Source organism: Mus musculus, chromosome 3 (assembly GCF_000001635.26).
Source record: "Mus musculus strain C57BL/6J chromosome 3, GRCm38.p6 C57BL/6J".
NCBI lineage: Eukaryota > Metazoa > Chordata > Mammalia > Rodentia > Muridae > Mus > Mus musculus.
The window spans coordinates 4,347,453-4,374,610 of NC_000069.6; the positions used below are offsets into that span (position 1 = coordinate 4,347,453).

General features: G+C 34.7%; 1 pseudogene; it reads left to right on the forward strand.

The window, feature by feature from the left end:
- Positions 1–24,333: 24,333 nt before the first annotated feature.
- Gm34023 lies at positions 24,334–24,575 on the forward strand (annotated as a pseudogene).
- The last annotated feature ends 2,583 nt before the right edge of the window (positions 24,576–27,158 follow it).

Consider the following 27,158-nt stretch of genomic DNA (forward strand, 5'->3'; position numbering starts at 1 on the left):
TCTGAGATAGTTCTGTCTTTGTTATTGAGGTGTGTTTCTTGCATACAGAAATGTGCTGAATCTTATTTGCATATCCGGTCTGTTAACTTAAGACTTTTTATACTTGAATGAAGTCCATTAATATTGAGAGATATTAAAGACATATGATTGTTGGTTCCTTATGTTTGCTTTTGTAGGTGGCTTTGTGTACTTGTGGTTCTTTCCTTTTGGATTTGCTGTGAGATGCTTAATGTCTTTTCTTTTCTTTGATGTAGGTACCTTTCTTGTTTTGGAGTTTTGTTTTGTTTTGTTTTGTTTTGTTTTCTACTATCTTTTGTAGGGTGTATTGGTAGATTGATACTGCTTGTTTTCTCCATTTCTGTTAATTCAGAGTTTTGGTGATAGTAGATTGGGCTGGCATTTGTGTTTTCTTAGAGTCTGTGTGACCTCTGACCAGTCAGTCTCTTCTGGCTTTATAGTCTCTGTTGAGAAGTTAGTGTAATTCTGACAGGTTTACCTTTGCATGTTACTTGGCCCTTTTCCCATGCAGCTTTTAATATTCTTTCTTTGTTCTGTGTGTTTAGTGTTTTGATTATAATATGATGAGGAGATTTTCTTTTCTGGTCTTATATATTTAGTGTTCTATAAGCTTCTTGTACCTTTATGGCCATCTTTTTCTTTAAGTTGGGAATTTTTCTTCTATGATTTTGTTGTCTTGTATGAAGATGTTCTCCAGCAGGGCCTATGGACTTTAGTTTCTGTTTCCTCGTGTGCAGCAGAACTCCTGGGAGGCTTTCAGTCTGTTGGGTCAGTTACCTTGCATGCCTCCGGGCCCCCAGGAGATCTTCAGACTGTGGTGTCTGTTGCCCAGTTGTGCTGTATACAGAGGAGCTCCTGGCATTCGTTCAAACTGTGTTGCCTTCAGGGTAACAGAAAAGCTGGTGATCAGTTGCTCTGTGCAGCAGATCTCCTGGGATGCCTCAGGCTGTGGTGTCAGTTGCAGAACTGCACTGAGTGCAGAAGATCTTCTAGGATGGCTCAGGATATGGTGTCTTCTAGGGTGCAGACTGGCTAGCGGTCTGTCCCAGCAGAAAGGACAGAGCAGAAGGGGTGTGGTATTTGGGGGATGGGGGCCGAATTCATTGGACTCCCAGTAGAAGCTCTGGGACTTAGGGGGAGGGAGGTTCTCACTAACTGCTGTGAATCCTCCAGGATGGGTCAGGATATGGTGTCTTTAGGGGAGCAAACTAGCTAGTAGTATGCTCTAGCAGAAATGCTTGGTCAGATTTTTGTCTACCCACTTTGGCATATCTATCTTTTCCTCCTATTTAGCTTATATTTTGGCATTCATGTTGAGGAGACTTTATAACTGGAAATGAGAAGACACTATTTGCTTTGAGATATCATTGAAATGTATATCAGATATAGAGCAGAGGAGGTAAATGAAACCTGAGAAGGTAGTTAATGTTGATTTTCAGAGAAACACAGTATGACCTTCATGTATAAGTACATTTCAACTGTTGTTTCATACATATTTTTATGAAAAAATTTAGATAAATAAATGGCTTTAACTTTCTAACTGACATTAGACTTTGGCTGTAGATTTTATTTGCTAAGTAAGATAAACTATAACACAGTGTCCTATTTTGTCCTTGACATAACATTATACCCTTAGGGTCATTTATTGTTTCTGGAATATTAAGGTTTACTTCACAAAATTGTAGTGTTCAAAAGGTTCTGCCTCCTAGGGTAGTCATGAAGATTAGAATAGATTACCTATATACAACATCTTTTATCCTTCTCTTGGCTCAGATTGTAGTTTCAAAACTAAAGGCCAATAAATATGAAATCTATTGAAACCGAAAATAAATACTACAGGTGGCAGGATAGCAGATCAATGTGAGCTAATGATTTTAAGAAACTGTGTTAGAATATTAGACTTTAAAAGTGGCCAGTTTAGGAAAGGATCAGAGCAAAATGTCTCATTCGATCTGGTTGGGAAATAGAGAGGCTTGTCAAATTTATGGGCTAATCATTGGGTGCAGATGAGCCAACGAGGAGACACTTGACAGGTGTTCTGGAATGAGAACATAAAATAAGTCGGCTGGGGAACGAAGACACTCATCATAAAACACACTGAAAACCAGGCAGGAGAGTTTGGATTTTATGAGCTAGACAGGAAGAACTTCTTTTCAATTTTTGACCAAGTAAAATGATCAAATTGGCCCTTTCCAAAATTACTCTGTCAAAGGTATGCAAGATGAATTTGGAGGAAGGGAAACTTATTGGAGATGGCAGTTGTGAAGCTAGCTACTGTAGTAGTTACAAGGCAGTTTTCTAAGCAATTTCTAATTTAATTGTTACAAGCAAAAGAAAAGATAATTTTCAATGTCTGTTTTGAATTAATGATGCCCTCTCTTATTTTTAACCTTTCTCTGAGAGAATTTTAATAATGTTTATATGTAACATGGGAATATATTCTCAAAGAAATTAATTTCTATGATTTGGAAAATATATCTTCTTTCATTTTGGACTCATGAATATCATTGACTGCTATCAACAATCCTACAATTCCTAGGACTAATGGGTAGCCTAAACTAACACAGATTTGTCAGGCTTTTTGTATTAAAATATTGACAGAAAAAAGCATTAAAGTGGTATCAGTTCTTGAGAAGAAAGAGAAATGTTTCGGATAGTCCATTGACATCAGAACACTATTCACAGGAGCATCTCTGAGGCCCCCAAATACATAGGGATGGTTGATGACTCCACAGATGACATCACTCAGAATCCAGGGGATTTCATTTGGACATCCAGTAAATGATTATGTTTATGCCTTCAGCCTCACATAGACTGTCTCTGAACTCCATGGCCAAGAGGTGGGAGTGGGTGGGTAGGGGAGTGGGTGGGGGAGCATGTGGGGTACTTTTGGGATAGCATTGGAAATGTAAATGAAATAAATACCCAATAAAAAATAGAATTAAAATGAAGACAAACGGTTTGCAACATATATAAAATACTAATGTTTTAAGTCAGTTCATATTCATATATATGTATATGCATATATATGTAATTATATATAATTTTATATATGATTTATATATAATTCATATATAATTTTATATATGTATACATATACATATATACACATATATACACACATATAGACATATAGACATATAGACATATAGACATATAGACATATAGGCATATATACATATATACATATATACATATATACATATATGCATATATACATATAATTTTGATAAAATCTACATTCCATCCCCCTTTCACCTCCTCTTCTATTATCTCCTTCCTCCTCTTACATCCACTTTTCTTTATGTGAACTCTAAGAATAACACTTGTACAAGATCAAGCCTGTCAAAGTCTCAGCACAGATGGTGGAGATGCCTGTGATATCTTGCTGTTATCTGAGGACTCACTGACAACTAATGGATTCTTGGGGAGTGACAGTTTCTTAAAGGGCGTGAGCTCTGAGAGGCTGCTTCTATTTCAGGAGATGATCCCATGCCCATGCACAGAGGCAGCACTGAGTGGGATCTGCAAATATTATATAATTTTTTTAAAAAGGTATGATGGTTAATATTTTAAAAGTGGAGATTAGCAGAAGTGCTTTGAAAGTTTAAGTTATTAAGTAACTAGTACCCTCTGTCCAAATTTCACAGGACTCCCTTGTGTAATTTGTTCTTCATAGGAATCTGATATTTGATGAGGAAGAGCTCGAAGTTGTTCTGCTGTTCAGACTTGTCTTCCTGTTCCCTGCACTTTGTTTTCCTCTTAATCCCCCTTTTACTCTTCCTCTTTATAGGTCTATCTTCTACTCTTATTTTTATTGACTTTTTGAAGATTATTTAATCTACAGAGTGACATATCATAGTAATGCAGCCTAGTCCAGTTGTGGGTTTTTTTTTTTAACCATAAATTCTATTCATTTTCTCTTTTTTATTGTCTTATGCATATTAAAGTTTTCTCTATTGTTAGGAAGGCATTGATCTTATTCTCTGATCTTATCCTGAATTCCTAGTTTGTATTAATGAAAAATCTTGTATTTTATCCACATCACTCTCTATATGTGATATTTTCTTCTTGAACTGGAGAGGTTGATTATTTTAGTGACAACAAGAAGAAATATATATTGTTTTGAAAGAAGTATTCTGTTTTTGAATTAATGATTACCTCTGTTGCTGGAGAAGCAAATTTTTCCTTGGCAGATCTTTTGATTCTCTTTCTGTCAGACTATTGTATGTTTAATGAATATTACATAGTAAGTAATAAGGTTTCCTGACAGTGTTGAATATATATCCACCACATTAAAGCAGAAAATGCTTACTCTGTTCCCTCTATCATTCATGGAACCTCTATACTTAATTCACATTCGTATGATTACAATAAACACTCCAGATCCTTATGATGGGATATGTCCCTGGATTTTTATTTCTTCTATCTAAAATAAATTTGTTTTACATACCTAGGTGATCAATTTTTATTTAACAATTTGTTTATATAAAGTCAAATGGTAAGAGATAAGGCTAGACAATTAAACACATGTTTGAGATGGCCAATTCATTCACTTGCCTTACATCAGAAATTGTGGTAAACTGTCCAGCTTTTAAACTTTAGGGTACCTCTCCCCAAATGGAGCATATACATATGGGAAATATTTAGCCCAAGAATAATACTGATAACAATACATTACTGTCAAATTTAAAATCAGAAAAAATTAAATGATAAGGTATGTTATTTGAAATGAATAAAATAAAAAATACATAATTTTGATTAGCATTTTTGGGGGGAAGGCAGTTGAGGCTTAACTGATGTAAAAGACACAAAATAAACATAGACTTTGAAATGAATGATGTACAGTAATTGGACATATTGACTCTTTTTTCCCGTACAAGAATAATTTGCACATAGATTCAGCATAAACTTACCATATTAATTACAAATAAAATAATATCAAAGTGAAAAAAGACTTGAATAGCATTTTAAATTATCAATATCATATTTACTTCTTTTGAGTTTAGAGACAAGAGCTCTGGTAGCACAGGTTGGCCTTGAACTCTTGTCTTCTTGCCTCCACTGTTTAAGTTCTCAGATCATAGACACAAGGCTTAATACCTAGTTTCAATGATGTTCCTTCAAAGATAATATCACAGCTCAGCTGTGAAACCTTCTTGGGCTCGTGACTTTACTACTCTCTAGGTCCCAACTTGTGCTTTGGGAGATGTGGAATTTCTGCAACCTTGGGTCTAGACAGAGGTGGATGATCACTTTCTTTGGGCTCTGATATTGGCAGCCCACCTTTACTTCTCTTCTTCATTCTCTTTTTCCTATGATCAGATACTGCTTGTTACCCATAGCAGGTACCAGCTGCTCCCCATGACCAAGTACTGCTTGCACTCTGTGACACAGACATGGCCTTTCCCAATACTGTACTTACCCTTCTATCATTGTGTAAATCCCCTGAAAATGAGAACCCAAATAATTCTTACCTTCTCTATGTTGTTCCTGATAGGTCATTTGTCACTGTGTTGGGAAGACAAGAAATAAACACATAATATAGGGAAGGGAAAAAGTACTTCATCAGTGCTATTTTGAAATATTGGTATTAGCTCTTTACCTACCACTGATAATAGTTTTCTAAACCTACTCTGCTTCCAAACAAACAGACCCAGGACACTTTGATTGAAATGAATTCCTGAAAAAAACTCTTAGCACTTAGAGCAATATTATTGAATCACACTGAGCATATCTGATTGATCTATTGTTCAAGGGGTAGTTAATTTTCATTATTTATAAGTCCCATGTAGTTCAATAGGAGAGGTACTTAAATTTTTCATGGCAGATAAAGGAATAATATACAATAGGAACAATAATAGAACTCATACCTGAAAGCTATGTGTAGCCTTACCTGAAATGTTCAAATAACTGACAAACTATTAGAAGAATATTTTTATTTATCCTCTTTGACCCTTATTTTTTCACTTGAGTTGTAAGGAGGACTTATTAAGCTATTATAGTAAATGATTTCAAGTCTACTAACCACTTACTATATATCAAATACTTAAAAAGAGTACTGTATTTGTCTTGAGCAATACAGCATGGTTAAGAAGAAAGGCACTTAGCAAATCACTTATAATTATGTACATCTCAGGGTTACATCGGTGGAAATAGAGGCTAAAATGGAAAGCAATGGGACTGTTGGTTTATGCATGGGATTGTGCTGCACATGGAAATGCAGCTTGAAAGACATTAAATTTTAAGCCTTATTATATGAGAGGCTCAAATTAATTATTATTAATTAAGCTAGTAGACAACAATGCCTGTGTCCAGCCATGGGTGATCTGATCTTTCTTTCAAGAATATATAGCTGGGTATAAAACTATATTTCTTTGTAAAGGGTTACTCATCACATAAATATGAAATATTGTTCTTCTTGATTTCATATATTATTGCTCAATTATTAATGATATATGCTGTGAGCAGGTATTTTATGTTTGAAAGCTGTTGCGTTGTCTGTTCTCTGAAGGCCAGTAAGCAACCAAAACAGACTCATGGGTTAGAAAAATGTGCTAATGCTTTGGTTGCTTTCAATTCTCTACTTTGCAATTTGTTTTGTGACAGGGTATCACTTTGTAACCCAGGCAAGTGTTCAATATGATATATTTTTATATCAACAACCTAAGTGCTAGAAATCCAAGCATTAATTATAATACTCAGATTTATATTGACAACATTTAAAATTGTACAATAAATCAATTGTAATTATTAATCACCACACTTAGTACACATACTTGCTGTTGACTTATCATATTGTGATTCCTGTTAAGCCATTCTTAGTAGAGAAGTCATTGGTTGAATACTCAGGATTTATAATTAAACTATTTCAATATTTGCTTTGCCTGAGTTTAGAAATTACATGTAAATTAAAAAAAATACTTTCCAGTGCAGTAAACTTAATATAATCTTTACATAATTTACTATTTTGCACTTAGATTATATATCTGTTCATCTTTATAATTATATTATTTTCAATTATGTAATAAAACAACTCTAGCCTATAAAACACATCTTAGTTTATAAGAAAATAAGCTGAATAGCTCAGCTTGCGTCTTTATGCAGAAGGAATGAGAGTAAATTATGATGAAATTGTTCTAATGAGTATATAACTCAGTACCTGGGAAGAATTTACAACGCTTGTTACATAAATTTTTCAAAATATCAGTTGGGGTTTAAATACAGAATATGACCTCTGGCTACGAGAAAACATTTCTAAAGTCTAAATGACATATTTAAGAATATATGGATTAGAATTTATATAATTATACTTAACTCGCAATACTTAACCAACTACAACTTTACCTTCTTTATGTAAAAATTTAAGTGTTCATGACACGAATCCCAATAATCAAATAAACAAAAGTGACTAATTTATAAAATACACTTAGTTCACATTAGAGTCTTGTATAGTTTTGACTTATTTCTGTAGTAGAATAAAGGATATCCCTGATGCTGATTGATTGTAGGATGTTAGGGAAAAAATATATACATATATATATATGTGTGTGTGTGTGTGTGTGTGTGTGTGCATATACACACACACACACACACACACACACACACACACACACACACACATATATACATATACCTTTTATCCAAGTTAGTTTTAAATTTCTCTTTAATATAACTTAGAATCATCTGAGTATTTGCCTAGATCTGATAGGCCTATGGGCCTGTCTTGATGATGATTGATGCAGGATGGACCAGTTCACTATGAGTGGGATTATCTCTAAAACAGTGATCCTGAGTCATACAAAAAAACAAGGGACCTTGAGAGTGAGCAAGTCAGCAAGCAGAGTTTCTCCATAGTTTCTCCTTCAAGCTCCCACTTGAATTCTTGACTTTCCTCAGTGATGGTGCATGACCTGGAAATGTATGCCCAATAAATCTTGTTTCTCTCAGATATTTTTGGTCATGGTTTTTGTCACAGCAACATACTACTGAACCTCAAATTCCTTTCTTCTAGCTTCTTTCTCTTCAGTCCTCAAAATGGTTCCACTTCTTTGCTTTATTTCATAAATTATTCCTAATGTGACGTGTCCCACACATTCCCAGAGTTTATAAAGTAAATTTTTCTTGGACAACCTGACAATAGTTCACTTCATAATTTGACAAAAAAAAATCTCCTTTGATGCCATAAATCTAAAATTCAGAAAAAATACTCCTCATGCAGTCATTGTTAATATGAACAGAAACTAATATTTTTTCAGCTATGTAATTTTTTATTGGTTACTTTATTTATTTACATTTCAAATGTTATCCCACTTCCCTGTTTGCCCTCCAACCCACCATATTACCTCCTCCCACCCCCTGCCTCTATGAGGGTGCTCCCCTACCCACGTACACACTCCCACCTCAGAGCTCTAGCAGTACCCTCTGCTGGATCATTGAGCCTCCACCGGGCCAAGGGGTTTCCCTTCCACTGATGCCAAAATAACTATTGTGTGCTTCATATCATCTTGACATTTACAGATGTAGGGATCATGTTAGATATATAAAAAGACTACCAAGACTTAGGAAATAATCTGAAGATATCCTTTGGGAAACAGCAACTTGTGTTACTTTTGGGAAATAAGATAGATACATGTTTTTATTTCTATATTGCTAATTGATATCTATATGAACATTTATTTTTCAACTGACTATGTTACACCAAACTCTTTTTCATAGTTTGGTAAGATTGTTTGGTGTTAAAAGGACGTGGCAAATACCAAATATGATGTTATAAATTGATTCTTCAGAAGGACACAGTAGAAAGTGAGAATTGACCTCAGAACGTTGTCTTCTGACCTGAATGAGAACAAGAGTGTGACCATACAAACATGGATGTGCATGCATGATTGTGGGCACATACACATGCACATGTATAATCATAAAACTTCTAAATTTTATTGTATATAAGTTTAAACTGAAATATATGGATATCTTTATATCAGCATACATATACCATATGCTCATATTGTATATGTATATATTTAAAACGTGACAAATTGTGTCATTTTAATAAGTGTAGATTACAAACAAAGTTATATTTGGGGCTTACTGAGATGATGTGGGACCTGGTCACATATAGGCTACTCGGTTTATAACCATTGGGCTCAGCCTGTATTTTCTTTTCTGGGAAGTAGGAATAAAAGTTTTCTTACTTGGGAAATTAGAGTCAAAGCGTAATGATAGAAGAGAAATTCCATAGCCACTGGAAAGGTCAATCTATCCCCTAAGCATTTCTAGTTAAAAAGGCTAGCTAACCTTCCAGTGTGGCAACTACATAGAGGGCTGGAGATTCTTATCTATCAATTGACTGGAAGGTGCTACATTTTCTCAGACAAACATAACTTAGCATTGTTTTATGTAAATAAAAGTAAGATAGATTGTCCAACTGTTAGTTTATCACAATTGATTTCTTAAAGCAAACACAAATATGTATCTACCAAGTAATATTAATTTTCTATTGCTTTTCAACATCACTATTATTCTCATGTTGGTGTACTTAGATTTTTAGGGTTATTAAGATAATTAAAACTATTTGCTTTGTTTGAACTTTGAGCTATAACTAGAATTCCTCTAAGGTACTCCTGGTCTCTTGTCAATGGGTAAATAGATGTCAACCAAAAAGTCTTAGCCTCCAAATATCTCTTTAATAAATTGTAGCCACTTGTTTTGCTTTCAATTAAATTATTATCAACACATGGCCTTTTTTTTCTAAGCACTGGCTGACAATAGCAGGACAGTATAGTCCATACTTCTCCCACATTTTGACAGTTTTCTCCTTTGTTCTCTTGAACCTTTGAGTGGCTATGGTCAGAAACTAAGAGGAGTTTTTCATGGCCTTGCTAGTACTGTCATTTATAAAGAAAAGATTATGCCTGCTAATTTTTATATTCCTGACTGTTGTTTTTTTCTCTACAGTTAAACAGTATATATTTTCTTGGAAAACTTTACTCTCATAAAGAGTTCTATTACACAACTTAAGATGAAATATTTTCCTCCTGTCTTTCAGAAACTTCTTCCTTTTCTGACTTCCAAACAGGTAAGATTTTATTCTATCCATTTTACTTGGAGAGAAAAGTTTAATTCCTTTTTAGTTCCTGCCCTAAAATTTAACAATATATCTAGATATGATTTTTCCTATTTCTTAATTAACGTCGGCCTTTCTGAAGTAGATACTGACAGTGGTGATTGTTGCTGCTCCTGTATTTTTATGGCAATATGCTCAATCTGCTTCACGAACTGACAGGCAAGTTATAATTTGATTGCTAGTTGTTTGTTGACTAAAGGCTATCAGTTCATGAATATTCCCACTATTTAAAGAGGAATGCTAAGTTCTTTCTAGTTTTATAATATTTTTCGTAGCCTCATAAAATATCTAATTGCAGTTCAATTTAAAATCAAGGATAAAATGTTTGAGGATCTTAAAAATACTAACTAAAACTCAGGGTGCAAACAAGGTGTTTGACGTTGGTTCTCTCCATTTGTTGTTGTTGTTGCCTGTAATGAACATTTACTTGGTATGTTATGTGAATATAAACAAAATCAAGGCACTTATTTGAAGGTTATCTGTGTATTAACTTAATTTTTCTTTATTACAAAGGGGTGTGATCTCTACTCTTAATTATTTCCCTTATGACAGCCAAATAAATTTAATTCACAAAAAATATATCAAAAGCAAATGGGATTTGTTTTTATTTAAAAAGTTTTCTTAAGACCTTCAAAGAGAACATCCATCCTTACCCTTTAGAAAATGCATAAGTACCAACAACATATCCTCTTCACTTAAAAGCCCAGATATTTTACAGGCCTGAGAAGCGATTTTGAGATGAGCAGTAACGATTTGTCCTAGTAAAGGCAGATTGCTGTGTGCCTCTTTTCTTCAGCTCCCAGCCTTGTGACTTTTATGCACATATCCTATACATGCTCTTCCCCTCCCTCCGCCATAATATTGTCCAGCGATTACTCACACTCATTTGTATGATTTTCCTTAATGGCTCAATGTGTCATGTAATTCCACAGGGCACCTGAACTCTGCTAGATCTGCTTGAAATTTCATTCTTGATTTTTTTTTGTCCCTTCATTCTGTCTTTTTCCTTCTTTTGTTTTCTGAAATCCTAGAGCCTTCTGGGAGGAGGGGTGTGTCTCAGTAAACCATGGGAATAGATCCTTTACATCAGTACAAAATCTTTTCCCCCTGTCAGAGTCAACATGATTCACACTGGGTGTTTCAAAGATGGGGCCAACTGAGAAACTAAGCCCAAGTGCATGAAGAAAACTGAAACACACTTATTGAAGCCTTGCAACAACTAGGCTGCATATCTGAGAATTCAAAATAAAACAGAAACTCTTTCAAATGTAACTTAACAATTTTTATATTTCCTTACATTTTTTGTTTCTTGCTGCAAGCCAAATATTCCAGGTGAAAGCAGCAGCCATGAAAGACTTTATTCAGTTGAAAATCTAGTCTTTTTAAAACCATTGTTATTTTTTAAACTCTGGGACACAGTTTAATTTACACTGTGAAAATTAAGATATTAATGTGCTGTTTTTCATTATTGGGCTTGTGATTTTTAGCAAAGCATTCAGCAATAGCAATGTTATGCTATTGCTACCCCAAGCATTGATTAAACTCTCTGCTGTTCAAGAAGCTTGACAGGGATTCAAAGAAGGAAATGTAAATTTGGAGGGTCCAGAAAACAGTGACATTTCACTCCATAAAGATGCCAATACTTTAATCCAGAATGTAAATCATTTTTATCTGTACAGTTCCATATCTTTATTTGTATACCAAAGAAATATTCAGTCATGTTAAGACCAATAAATAAAGTATGTTATTAATCGTTCATCAAAATCCTTGTGAGACAGTAAGCAATTTTCCTTTTTCCCCAGTCTCCAGTGTCTGCCCCATCTGAGCTAGACTGCTAACTGTATTTTTTTCAATTTCTTGCAGAGAACAACCTTTCATTATTTTGTTATTTAGAACCTTTCCTTTCTCTGTTTAAGTGATGTCTTTGTCAATGATAACATTGTACTCATTTACAGTGATGACTGATATGGTAATAGATCCAGGGTGATTGAAAGCAACCTTTGTCAATAAGAAGGCCAGATCCTCAAACTGTATATTGGTCTGAATTTGCTCATTATTGGAGACCTTTCATAGTCATATTGACTTGCTGTCTAAATGTTGTTACTTACCTGATACTTCCATTGTTTAAGCAGTATAGACATTTCTATTGAACTTAACATCTCCTGATATTTGTCCTAAAATATATGTCTTAATTATGTCATGCCAAAGGATATAACAAATACTTTAAGTTGCAAAAAGATGTTTTTAAGTCTCGAAAAGAGAAAAGAGTTTATAGCTGTGGACATAGGCCTTTATATTCCTAGTTTAATATATTCTTAATTTTGAACTATCGCTTTGGCCCACTTTTATTTGAAAACAACATCAAAGCACTAGAATTATAAATAATTAAAGAATTTGATTTATTTATATTTATCTTTGATAAAATGTTTACATGTTCCTAGTACTTTCAGTGTACAGTACAGTTAGTGGTGTCTTCTAGATCACAAAAAATCAGCCCTCACAAATTCACCCTCTGGTTTACGGAAACTCTAAATTATTCAGAAAAAGTTCTTATTCACATCTGTATATGCACCATGCTTGATCCTCATTGTCTATATTCAGACTTCTATACTGGTGTCCCTGGTGTTATTCATAGTGCCTAATATATGATAGGTGATCTATGCATTTTTGTTGGTTTGAATTCTCTAGTTTGTTCAGGGCATCCAGAAAAAAGATGACTAGAGTGTTGTAGTTTTTATGTGTCAGTTACATTAAAAGGGACCATTCCTAAATTACTTGAACAAAAGTCTGAACCTCAATTGTTCTGGGAGAGAAAATGATAAAAACAAAACTTATATTCCTCTATTTCTACCTACCTGAGGAATTTATTGTCTGTGCTCTTGGTTGCTAGGTTGAGTCTCATTTTTAAATTAATCTCCTTTGAATTTATGACCAACAAACTACATTCCATTTCATGGTATGTTTTCTCTTTTAAGTTTGTGACTGGATTCATTATTCAGTTCTTCAATAAACATTTGAGAATGATCCAAGGACTTAGTGTATTCTGCTTTTTGGCTGAGTTGCTTAAGAGTAGTGATCATTAGGTAATCCTCTTGTGCTCAAGTGTCTGTCAGTACTTTATTTACTTTGCCATTCATATGCCGACTTGTTGTTACATCTCCACTCCAGTCTGATAGCTTATACTACTGTATTCCCATCTAGGAATCAGTTCTAAGTATCTCTCCTCATCTTTATTCTCATTTCACTCTGTGGCCTGCCTGAGATCCTGTTACACTGAGGCTTGAATTTGCTTGTAAGGTTTAATTCAAACCTACCATAGTAGCATTGATGATATCCCATTTTTTGGTCTCAACCTCTAATTTTAACTTAATCTCTACTGTCTACTCTATATAAACTCAATTCTTATGATTTGTCCAGTGCAGGATGTTCTTTTCCATTCTTTAATGCTACATTCTGTTTTCTAAATTTCCCATGGAAAATCCAGTATGTCTTTTAAGTGCTAATCTTTCATAAGTCTCTCCTAACTACTCAATATTAAAACAGTTATTCCAATAAGCTTCCAGATGACTGGTATCGTCACAATGCATATCTTTATAACCTTGCTCAGTTTGACCTGAAGTTAAAATGTCATGTTTATCGTTAGGAACTACATTTTTTTCCCTAGGAGTTAGTGGAGTTCCATGGCATGTGGTTTCTGTTGCTATATACATCTTATATATACATCCTTATGGATCAGGCATAGTTGAATGCTCTGCTATCTCCACCCTGAAATTATCAAATTTGAACATAGGTCTGTGTTAAAGCGGGTGAGAAGGGCATACAAAGGGATAAGCAACTCACAGACATTGCAGGCTTTATTCAGAAAAAGAATAATGCACTCTTTCTAGTGTAAGGAAGCAGAGCCTTTCATCTACACACAGGCTTGCTTAGTTAGAGGGAAGAAAAGGCAATGGGTTGGAGTTTTACAGTCATATCCATTCACAGAAAGAGAGGCTTCTCTGTTTAAGCCTGAAAGTATACTCATAGAATGGAATAAGTATAGATACTTTGGAGGTAGTTTGATGTATGCCAAGGTAGCTAAGTAGCCTTCTTAGATTGACTGCCTGGTCCCAAGACCTCTTTATCATGGGGATTGGGTCAGGTTAACAGTACTCCCAAATCCTATTGTGAGTATCGGTTACTTAAATAACAGTTGTGCTGCCATTTCACCAATGGATATATGTTGCCTAGTGGAGTGTTATTATAGCTCATAAAACTGACAGCTGTGTTGGATCTTCAATACTTTACCCCAAACTAGCCTGCATAACACAATCCTGCAATGTGAGAGTCCTATGGCTGCACAAGATACTGAGTATAACAGACATCTGAGTGCTTAGCCCTAGACAATACATTTGTAGTATGATATTAACATTCAAAGAACATGATGAAAGGGGGCATGAAGAATATAAAGACTTGAAGATGGGAGATGAGATTTGATCTTTTAAAAAATTCATCAACTCTCAGAAGCTGTGAATACTGAAACTGTGTCCACAGATGTCTGACACTCTTAATCATCAGTTACAAGGAGGCAGTAACAGTCTGGCCACCAAGGAAAATGTGATTTCAGTTGAATTCCCACTGATGAGCCTGCCAGACTGTCCATACTAGTTCTGAACTCAGGATTTGCACAGATGACACTAGTTAAACCATGCAAGAAAAGGAAATTTTGTTTTGTTTTGTTTTGTTTTGTTTTGTTTTTAGCGGTTACTCAATTCTAACTTCTCTTTGTGCAACATTTACAGTAGGAGAGCTACTAGAAGGACAGTGCACTCATTGAAAGCATGCCCTGTGATCTCAATGCTCCAGCTCTGTACAAAAATCAGTATGTGACCACTGTATACTTTATATAATGGTTCTCCTACAGCAATATTTTCTATTCCTTTATTAGGATTTATATATTTGCATGTTTCAGTCTAATTTTCTTGAACCTATGTCTTATGATCTAAACAGCTATAAAAATCAATTAAAATGGGTAAATTTTATTTACTGTCATATCTGTTAGAGATGTATGAATGTAATGACTATGGTAGTCTAATGGTGAAATTTTATGTGTTTAGGTTTATATTATTTTATGTTGAGTTCTAATTAATTACCATATATCTGAATTGCCTTATACATACTCATGTATGTATGATATTTACAATTTCTAGGAGTAGAGTGAAATAGTGAGTTTAACTAAAACTCATTGATTGGCATCCATAAAATTTTCATTTTTGTATTTAAAGAATTTATTGCTATTAATAAATTTAGTATTTCTAAGAAGGTAACCAAATCTTTTACTTTACCCTATATTATAAAGCACAAGAGTTTTATTTTGAAAACTGACATAATTTTAAAATGAATGCTAAATAAGAATATTTACACCATCCATAGTGGCAGAGACCACCTGATCTGTATGGTTGAGACTTGCTTGTACATAACAATCTCCACCTTAGCCAGGGCTACAAAACAAGAGACTTTCTCAGAAAACAATAGACAATGTTTCAAAATGTATAAAAGTAATTTAAGGTTTTCTACTATTTAGCATTTAGTTTTATTTATGCAGGTTATTGTAAATAGCCTGAAGCATCATTAAGTATAAGATATGGAGACAGATGTGGAGAATGTTACATTATGAAAAACCACCCACAACATCAGTCACCTGACATAAAGACCAGAGGACAACCAAGTGGTAATTATTAACAATCTTAATAGTTGTTATTATATTGAATTATAATTATTTTCTGAAAGAGTAGTTAGTTTGAAAAATAATCTTTCACATTTTTAGTAGAAAGCCTGTGATTCAAATTTTAATGGCTTTTAAAAATAGGACAAGTACTTTGTAAGAGTTGGGTCAAAAATATCTTTAAATTAAGAATGTTCAGTAAACATTAGGTTGGCATGGGAAAGAGGTATGGTAAAAAGAATGTATTAGTGATAGAAAAGAAAACAATATAATCTTACTGTAATTTCAAATCTACCCATTAACCCATGGTGTACCTGGTTATTATTGCCTTTATATTTAAGATCCTTCAGTTGAGTTTCATCTAATATATTTTAAATGATTTCTTAGTAGAAAAGACTTTTAGATTTCTGAGAAGGGCATGGTACTCAGGGAAAATGAAAGAGGAGGTGACCTCTGAGAAAACTGTCACAAGTGTGAAGCAGAAATGTTTTCCAGTAAATAATAATAACTAAAAATCCTTCCTCTTTATGGATTAATTAATCAATTCTCTAATGTTGCCTTTTCAGCTAGCATTTAAAAGTAATCTCACTGGAAACTAAGTGATCCAGCACCACCTGTATGCTAATAATGGTGGCTTATGTCTTTCTTCTGGATAGCACATGATTTAAGTATTTATTCGAGCATCCATCATCTGTTTAGTGCTGCCCTGTATGTAATGTCATGTAGATATAAACACGCATGGAGAAAATGCACTGCCTTCGGGAGTACCCATCATGGCTATTAACTAATTACTTTATGCACATTAGTACCCAGTGAAGCATTTTACATCTTCTGAAGGGAACCAGCACCCTCCACTTTCTAATTTACCAAAATTTCATATCCCCTCCTGAAAGACAGGCTTAGAAGAATTTAACAAACAAACAAGCAAAAAAAGAAAGAAAAAGAAAAGAAGAGAAAAGAAAGAAAGAAAGGAAGAAAGAAAGGAAGGAAGGAAGGAAGGAAGGAAGGAAGGAAGAAAGAAAGAGAGAAAGAAAGAGAGAAAGAAAGAAAGAAAAAACTATCTCACCAACTAAAGTGGGTTCAGATTTTTGACTCAGAAAATTACTGATATTTCTTAACAAATGATATACAATTATACGATTTTATTTCACTTAATTGCTAAGTATCACAAACGTCTTTAGTATTAAATAAATTACAGAATGAAGACCACTTGTATTTAATCTGTATGCTATCAAAAATATTGAAGTATTATCTGCTCAGGGTACAATTGTTTTTTGTTCTTACAAAGATAAATGGAAATAATAAAGACACAATTTTCTTTGAAAATAAACTAAAATATTTGTTTTTCTAAAAAAAAATACTGAAAGCAGTAGTGTTATTTCTTCCATGGCTTAAGAGTTACATGTTGATGTATGTGCCTTAATGTGTGTACTCAGTGATGATACACCATGATAAGATAGTTAGCAGGCTTGATGGGAAGTGCAGGATTGTTCAGTTTGATGACCTGAGGTTTCTAGTCGGGAAACTGGAGTGTTTCTATGAGACCAGTTGCAGTTGCTGCTGTTACCAGACGGACTCTCATAATTATCTGCCGAAAGTGATACAACTGAGTGTACAAAGCCAACCTCAGCAAGTTTCCCCCAACCTTTCTCTACTGTTGCCTCCATTTTAAACCAAAAACATTTACTCCTATCACAGATGAGAATAGACACTCCTTTGAACCTAAGCTGTATTTCAGTTCCACAGTAGGCCATTTATGCTGACATCTGAGTCCAGCACTTGCCTTTTCTGTATCATCTTTTACTTTTTATAAGGCTGTGATAAATGTATGCCCTTGTACATAGCACTTTTGTTGTCTTCTTTAAGGAAAGAAGGATGTACTTCTTCTGGTGTTGTTCTGGTGTTGATGAAGCTTTGTTTTATAAGATATGACTAGTAATCAGGTTTGGTAATAACCTTGGGCTTCTTGTTCTGGAAGTCAGCAGAAGGCAGAGAGTAGGACTGGTGAAACCTGTGAAATTTGCCTATCATGGTAAGAGGGTGTTTGTGGCCAATGGAAAAGACAACCAAAGCTCACATTCTAGGTTTGGATAAGTTATATCCTATGTCCTCACGGTGAAGATAGGACAGGTTTGATCCTACAAATTTAATGATGCTATTTGAATTTTACTTATTAAAATATGCATCTGATATTCCTTTGTAAGAATTATATAACGTATGTAAGACACTGGGGAGGTGCAGGGAAGGTGCGAGTAAAGAAGAGAATGATGGCTGACTGCCTATGATAATTAGATTTGGGGATTAAAAAACAAAGTGTTTTATCTGCACTTGTCCAGTAATATATCTGTCTCTTTATCTGAAAAACATGTTGGTAACTAGAAAAGAAAAATTTATCATTGTCAGGAAACAAACCTTCTTGATATCAAAGTGAAATGTTTTATTTCAAGATATTGTACAGAAAGTAATAGATTTTGAGATGAAATGTACCTCAACATAAAACTAAGTAACTTATTAAGATTTAACATGGTGATGCAAAGAAAATCATCACTAATTATTACCAAATATTAGGGAGTATGTTTTTATTTGTTTTTCAGTATTAATCATCTTATGGTACTATGTTCTATGCCTTCTGTTGAAGGTGGACACTGATGCATTGCTGTTTAATTATTTATGGAAGGAACAAATTTGTTACTTTTAAACATGCATCATGTCATTATGAAAATGTGTTTTTAAACAAATGTAAAACAGCTTGTCTTTTAGTGTATGTTTTAGAGTTTTTCAAAACATATGTTAAGTATAATGGTAATTTTCTTTTCTTTTTCTTAAAAAGGACAATACATGAAACATAGTTAATCTTATTTATATTATTTTGTTTTAAATGCTTTTTACTCTCTACCATAAGATATAACTTTATATAATAACATTACAACTTTTAATATTAATATCTTATATATCATCTTATAATCCAAGGATTAATTCACTACTGTTAGTAAACACCTTAAGTAATTATTTCATTTTAATACTTCCAAGGTAAGAATACCTTGAAAATAAATCAGATCATAGTGCAAGAGAGCAGTGAACCTTGCAAATAAATATACTCAAAGATCCTAGCTACAGCCCAGGGGCTTTGTTTATGGATTCTATAGGAAAGAAAGGTGGTTACTAAGGAGAATAGTTTGAGTGGATCTTCATTTGGAGTGATAAATTAGGTTATAAGGTCACTTTTCATCACCAAACTTTCCTTCCGAAGATGTATCTAATTTTAGTCATATATACACTCAATTATTCATAACTATAAGATAAAATGGAGTGAATTCCCTAAAAATTAGTTTACAGGATGCCTTATGATGTTCAAAGGGAGGTATATTGGGGAAATTTAGAAGACAGCAGCTAGTGGATATAATGTTATATGACATATGATGATATCTGATATAAGATAGATATAAGATATAGTATATAATATTTAATATATACTACATAATATAATATATAATACATTGTATACATTTTAAAAATTCAAAGAACAAGTAAACATTAAAACCAAGTTCAAAACAGAAAAATGACAACCATCTGTTATTACAACATTCATTCTCAGAAAATGAGTCGTTGACACACAACTATTTTTAGATCAGGAAAGGTAATAAATGGTTTTAACAAATGGTCCTGCCTGTGTGAATTAGTTGATATAGCACAGCTTTGTTTACATTTTTCTAAAAGTTTCTTTTTATGCCCTCCACTCAAAATGTATGTGAAGACATCTCCACCCTGCATTATGTAACTTGAATTGCTCACACATTATTGTCTCCCGGGTACTATGCTCTCAGTCATCTATAAGATGGAACACAGGGCCCCCAATGGAGAAGCTTGAGAAAGTACCCAAGGAGATGAAGGGGTCTGCAACCCTATAGGTGGAACAACAATATGAACTAACCAGTACCCCCAGAGCTCGAATCTCTAGCTGCATATGTAGCAGAAGATGGCCTAGTCGCCCATCACTGGGAAGAGAGGACCCTTGGTATTGCAAATGTATATGCCCCAGTACAGCCAGTACAGTGGAATGCCAGAGTCAAGAAGCAGGAGTGGGTGGATAGGGGAGCAGGGTGGGAGGAGGGTATAAGGGACTTTCAGGATAGGATCTAAAATGTATATAAAGAAAATATCTAATAAAAAAATAAAGAAAGAAAAGAAAAGAAATAATTTAAAACAAAACAAAACAAAACAAAACAAACGAATCTAAGTGAGGTAATCACTTTTCACAGTCACTTTTCCCAGCTTCAGTACTAACACTGTCTACATCCTAGCCCCAGGGAAAGCATCTTATAATCATTTTCTCTTTTTCTTTTCATTTTCTCAGTGTATCTAATAAATCCATCACTGTATCCTGACACATTTGTGTGTCTGTGTCTATCTATTATGCTTCTTGAGCCTTTATTTCCACCTTAATATCAAACCCTTTATTCAATGGTTCCTTGTCCTTCATTTGCATGACTGTACAGAGATCTCCACTGTTTTGTCTCCAGGGTCTCTCCATTGTAATTAATATCCTGTATATTCTGAAATAACACTCACAAATGCTCATGTTTCTATCAAGTATATTAGCTTGTTCTTCACTGTTCTAAATTAACCTTGTTTCAGAGTTTGACAACCTATTGCACTGCCTCACTATCAAAACTTTCATTTCCATTTCTTCCTTTTTAATTAAATCATAGTTTCGTCATTTCCCTTACTGCTGCCCTCATTTCAACCTCTCTTCCTCTCACCCACTCTCCCTCTCCCCCTCCCTCTTTCTCTCTCTCTTTTATTTTTTGGATATTTTCTTTATTTACATTTCAAATGTTTTCCCCTTTCCAGGTCTCCCATGAGGAAACCCCCAATTCCATCCTCTCTCTCCTGCCTCTAAGAGGGTGCTCCCCCACCCATTCACCCACTCCCTTCTTCCCACCCTGGCATTCCCCTAAACAGGGGCATCCAGCACCCTTAGACCCAAGGGCCTCTCCTCCCAGCGATGACAACAAGGATATCTTCTGCCACATATGTGGCCAGAGTCCCCACATGTATACTCTTTGGTTGGTGGTTCAGTTCCTTGGAGCTCCTGGGGGTCTGGCCAGTTGACACAGTTGTTCCTCCCATGGAGCTGCAAACCCCTCAACTACTTCAATTCCTTCTCCAATTCCTCCAACAGGGAACCTGTGTTCAGTCCAATGGTTGGCTGAGAGCATCTGCTTCTGTGTTTCTCAGACTGTAGCAGAGTCTCTCAGGAGACAGTCATATCATGCTCCCTTCAACAAGCACTTCCTGGCATCCACAATAGTGCTTGGGTTTGGTGACTATATATAGGATGGATCCCTAGGTGGGACACTCTCCTATAGTCTCTGCTCCACACTTTGTCTCCCTATTTCCTCCTGTGAGTATTTTGTTCCCCATTCTAAGAAGCACTGAAGCATCCACTCTTTGGTCTTTCTTCTTCTTGGATTTCATCTAGTCTGTGAATTGAATCTTGGATATTCCGAACTTTTGAGCTAATATCCACTTATCAGTGAGTCCATACCATGTGTGTTCTTTTGTGACTGAGTTACTCACTCAGGATGATATTCTCAAGTACCATCCATTTGCCTGTGAATTTCAGAAAGTCATTTTAATTTTTAATTGCTTAGTTAGCAGTACATTTTTTTGTATCCATTCCTCTGTTGAGGGACATTCAGGTCGTTTCCAGCTTCTGGCTATGATAAATATGGCTGCTATGAAATAGTGGAGTAGGTGTCCTTATTACATGTTGGAGTATCTTCTGGTTATATGACCGGAGGTGGGATATCTGGGTCATCAGGTAATACTATGTCCAATTTTCTGAGGGAGACCCCAGAATGCTAGACTTCTCCAAAATAAAACACTCTTTGTGTTTCCATACTATTTGAGATCAAAGTATCATTCTTCCTAGAATCATGGACCCTTACAACAACTTGAGATGACTTTCCAATTGTCTTTATTTGCCTGTAGCTCTTTATCTAGGAGTGGGGCTCTGTGTGATGTACCCCATCTATGTCAACATGAATACTGCCCTTTAGAATCTCTACTTTTATCGCTTAAATTCCCATTCTCTTCCTGAACATTTTTGTTTCCTTGTCAGCTTTAATAACAGTCATTACACATATCTTTATTGCATCATAAACTTGGAATTCTTTAGCCTAAATGTTTGACAATAGGAAATAATTAAGTGAAATATGATCCAGTCATCCAATAAAATCTGTGCAGTACTTGGCTTCCCAGTCTTGGGGCCCATGATTCACTGAAGGATGATACTCCAGGTTCATATGATACAATGGCAAAGATCGTTTAGTCATCTGAATTTCCTGCATGCAGGGGTATCCCATTAAGGGATAGAGTTCTCTGGTGGGCTTGCAGGTCCAGCTTTTATTGTCATTTAGGAGAAATCCAGGGAGGAGTTTGTGCCCATTAACCTTGATTGACTAGCTCTATCTCTAGAGGTCTAACTGATTTGACAGTTGGTTAGACTGTGGAGACTTCCAAGGGGGTTGCTTACTCATTCTGTATTCTTACTATAGGCCAGATGACAAGGTGTCCATGGATTGGTTGTCTATGGCTGTGGTTGGATGAACACAGGTGGATGGATGTGGGTCCTCATTTTTGGAAAAAGGAACCGATTTTATTTTATTTTATTTTATTTTACCTGATAAAGAAAACGTTGAAATTTTATTCTATGTTTTATCTGTCAGTAGTGGCTTTTTTCAGAATAATGATAAACATTTCCTAAGTGTTATAATTGAATCCAAGACGAAAAGCTGACAATATTCTATGCAAAAGCTAAATCCTCAAAATCAACAATGTCATGAAGTGAGATTATGTCACTATACTTCCAGACAGGGCTCCACTTAGGTAGAGAGTGACTAAAATCTTCCAAGAACAGTGTTGCCTTAATGAATCCTAGCTTTGGTAATTCTCTGAAACTCTTAAAATCAGATTTCAAACTTGACTATTATCAGGCTTTCAAGAAAAGCAATATAATAAGTTATAAAAAAATTAAAGAAGGACCAATTTTCTTCCTCTTATCCTAGTTTTCGTCCCCATTGCTGGGGACCACCACCACCATCACAATCAAACAAAACACATAAACAAACCAACAAACAAACAAACCATCACTGTCTAAACAAACTTAAAGGAGGCTAGACTTATTTGGTTTACACATCTAGTCACAGTTTATCATGAGAGGCCAAGACATAAAGTAAAGGCCATAAAGGAACTGTGCTTACTCTTACTCCTCAGACATCATTCAGCTTGCTTTCTTTGATCATCTGGGGCCATATAACCATGGATCACACTACTTATAATTACCTCATTTCTAGAAATCACCTATTTCTTTATTTGAACCATTTGTTTATATAACTGTTAGCATTGTTTATCCACTATAGAATATGAAGATTATGAGTAGAAAAACTCATACTATTGTATGCTCACAATCATATGCCCATATTCACTCTTATTTCTACCAGAAACACAGGTTGTACATTGTATGTCTCTATTATCTACTACCAGTCGGTAGCTAATGAGAGCCTGTGGAATGTGAACAACAGTCTTAAATACACATTTTAAGTGGGCCATTAGCACAGGCATAGATACTACACAGTACCGCTCCTTTGGAATAGCAAGGCGTTGCTACTCCAGGAAGAGTATTTGACAACAGCCACATTCCCTGACCACCTTATAAAATATGAAATCCAAATATCTAATGGACCTGCAGTGTAAGTGAAAAATAGCTTTTATTAAGTTTTCATGAATATTTTCATGTTGAATATAGCAATTTGCCTACTTTGACTATATCTGTTATGTTTACTACAATAGACATAGTATATTTATCATATAAAAATTTAGTGAATAAATGAATAAAATAATCAAGTATTTAACCATATGATTTATATCTACAAGTCCAGAAGCTTTAAACAAATATCCATTTAAAGTAAAATTAAACTAAAAATTTCTTTCTTCAGTCTGTTCAATCCCACACATGGAGTAGTCATAGTTGCCGTGATTATAGGACATTATAGTAAACTCTCAAGTACAACACTGTCAATAAAGTTAGAGCTGGTTATATAAACCCAACTTAAATATCATAATTTATATTCCAGCATAGAATGGTTAAAAAGTGTTCTTGTAGAAACCTAAGTTTTATCACAACAGCATAAAAGTAAGAGTTATCATACTTTTAGAGAAAGCCAAATAAAATTCCCATGAATACCCAATCATTTAATTTATTTTAACCAGAAAATGATGTCTCTCTCTAAATATCAAACTATAGAAATATGTATATTTCAATCTTCAAAACACATAAATATTTATTTACTTATTACTTCACACTTTCCCAGAACTTAAATGATTTCCCTTGCAAAATGGATTTGGCTAACTTGACAGGTCTGAGACTTAAGATACACCATTTATGACCTTGCCTGTGCCCGTGGAAGCCTAGCAGATCTCCATGTGTGCCTATGGAGCAGACGTGGGCAAAGCGATGGTGGCCAAGCTAAGGCTAAGTTTGATGCTTCTGCTTCTACCCATGCAGATATATTGCAACCAAACATTTGTTGCACCATTTTCCAGTAACCAGAATATTTCTGCTTTCCCAAATCCAAGTAACTTTACCGCCAGAGCAGGTGGCAGGTCACTGCAGCCCACAGCTGCTCTCCTGGCCTTCTCTCTCTTCTACATCTCTACTGTTAGAGACTCAGGCCAGGAAATGTCTATACTTCCCCATCTTCTAGACCCACCCCAAATGGCAACCACAAGTCCAATGTGATCAGGAAGAAACAGGTCCACCTCGGATTGGCTGTTACCATACCTCAACAGAAAACACTGAGAATTCGAAATTTGACGGGATTAAAGGATGTGTGAAGGGTTTGAGAGAAGAGAGATGTCAATATTAAATCTGCTGGAGTTTTATGTTCCAAGATTAAGACAGCATTCAGAATTGACGTGATTTTCTTGAATGTGGCTTAAGAAATGTGGACACTTAAAACTCTCACTTGAAATTGGGCATAGGTTTGATGTAGAGATAAGGACTGGGTGCGGAATGGAGACCCATTTTGTCATTGGTTCATCTGACCTATAAGGCCATAGCGCAGTTAGATTATATTTGAAAGCTCCTCTGATGCTGTTTATGTATATGTTGGAAGGAACTACCAGGCATTGCTTCAAATTCCCAATGTGTTGTTTTGTTACTAATTTAATATGCTAAACTCTAGATAAAGTTCCAGTTGTTGAACTATGACTGTTCTCTTTGGGATTGAATGTTTTACACCCTCCTTCTGTGGCTTTAGGTCTGACATAGTATTTGACCTTTATTAGTAATTAACATGTGCCAAGCGATGGTAGATTGGAAGCCACCCCCATATCCAGCCACCACTGAATAAATCTGATTAAAAAAATACACCATTTATAAGGTACATACTTATAGTTAAATTTCAGCTTACTGTTAGTCTCATTAAAGTTTCAATATTGTCTTATTAAAATACTCTCAATTCTCACAAAGCAAGTTAGTTTGTAGTAAGTCTTTATTTTTTATATAAGATATTTTGGAGGTAGTTTTAGCTGATTTCTGGTTTTGTCTGTTTGCTTTTCACAAAACATTTATATGGGCAAAAAAAAAAAAAAAAAAAGAAAAAAAAAAACCATTAGGGGCCAAAGCAAGTATTTTCTGTTTAGTAGGTATTATAAGAACTGATTTAATCACCAAAAGTAATTCTATGAGAAAAATATTATTTCTGCTTTAAATAATAAAAGGACAATGATAAGGAAATGTTTATCATTTGTTCGAAAGCACAAATTCAACAAGTGCCTGAGCTGGATTTGAAGCCAGATCTGATATTATACCAAATCTGTATGCTTCTTAGATCAGAAACTTGCTCCAATGTTTTAAACTAAATATTTATACCTTTAACGTGTCAAGGCATGTAATATCTAAACTAATAAATGTGATGGGAAAGGCACATAAATAATCTCAACCCTTAACATCATTTCAAGCATACACACATTAAGAATTCAAAATTGTTCCTACCCAATATAAGTTTTCCATATTAGTGGTACGTGGTTTATCATGTACTAGTGTTTGAAATCATTTATTGATATAAATTGACTTAGATTATCTATGTTTGTCTAATATAAAATTATAGACAATGCTATGCTGAGTATAGAAACCAAGACTATACATATCTTTTCTGTTTTCTCAGCTGATCCAAATAAAACCAGATCATTCCATCTGTTTAATTTCCTTTGACTCAGTTCACATTCAGCAGAAAATGCATTCTAGCAACACCTTCTCTGCATTTTAGAGTTTACCTAATGAAAACCAAAGTGTGTAATTTCATCTAGTATCAATTTATTCATCATATAACTACATTGTGTATAGGTTTGGTACAATGGATGTGACAATAAAACAAAAGAATCTTGACATCAAACACACACAATGCACAAATAGGATTAGGTATAGACATGCAAATGTACAATCAAACATACATCTAAACAACTGTATTATAATACAAATGCAATATATACACATTCAATTTATTTAATAATGCATAATAAATTATGACCATATATTTGCATAAACTATATTATATTTACCTTAAAAATTTGGTAGTCATGCCTAGTACAGGACAGTTAGTTGTTAACATTTTCAGGGAAATTTCCTAAGTTCTTTATGTGAATTAACCTATTTCCTTCAGCTAGTTATCTGCCATGGACCAGCCTCAGCTTGGAGAGGGGTTCTGAGAGAACAGGGTGTCTGGGAGCAGCGAAAACAAATGACTAGAAGTTAAATTGTTGGTCCAAGTTGGCAGTCTAGGCTTTGCGGAGATGACTTTTTGGATCTCTCTCTCTCTCTCTCTCTCTCTCACCACTCTCTCTTTCTGTGTGTGTGTGTGTGTGTGTGTGTGTGTGTGTGTGTGTGTGGTGTGTGCACATGTGTGTGTGTGTTCTACTTTGTTCTAGACAGCTTTTTCTTGCTACTCTAAAAAATTCTCTGGTTGAGACAGTTTTCAATGCTATTAAAAATTCTAAAGGCTATTTGGATAGCTCATGGGTTTTCAGACCAAAGTCAGAAAAGCTGCTATTTAAAAAAAAAAAAATACTGGATCTTATGACCATGTCAGAAATCCTGTTAGAAAAGTTCTTAGTCTTCACTCTCCAGCAATCTTCAGCTAGCTCAGCTCTCTCTAGAGAAAAAATTCTAAAGAAGAACTGCTATCTCTTTTTGCTAGCTCATCTCATACAGAGAAAAAGCTCAGTTTTTAATTTACATATCAACTC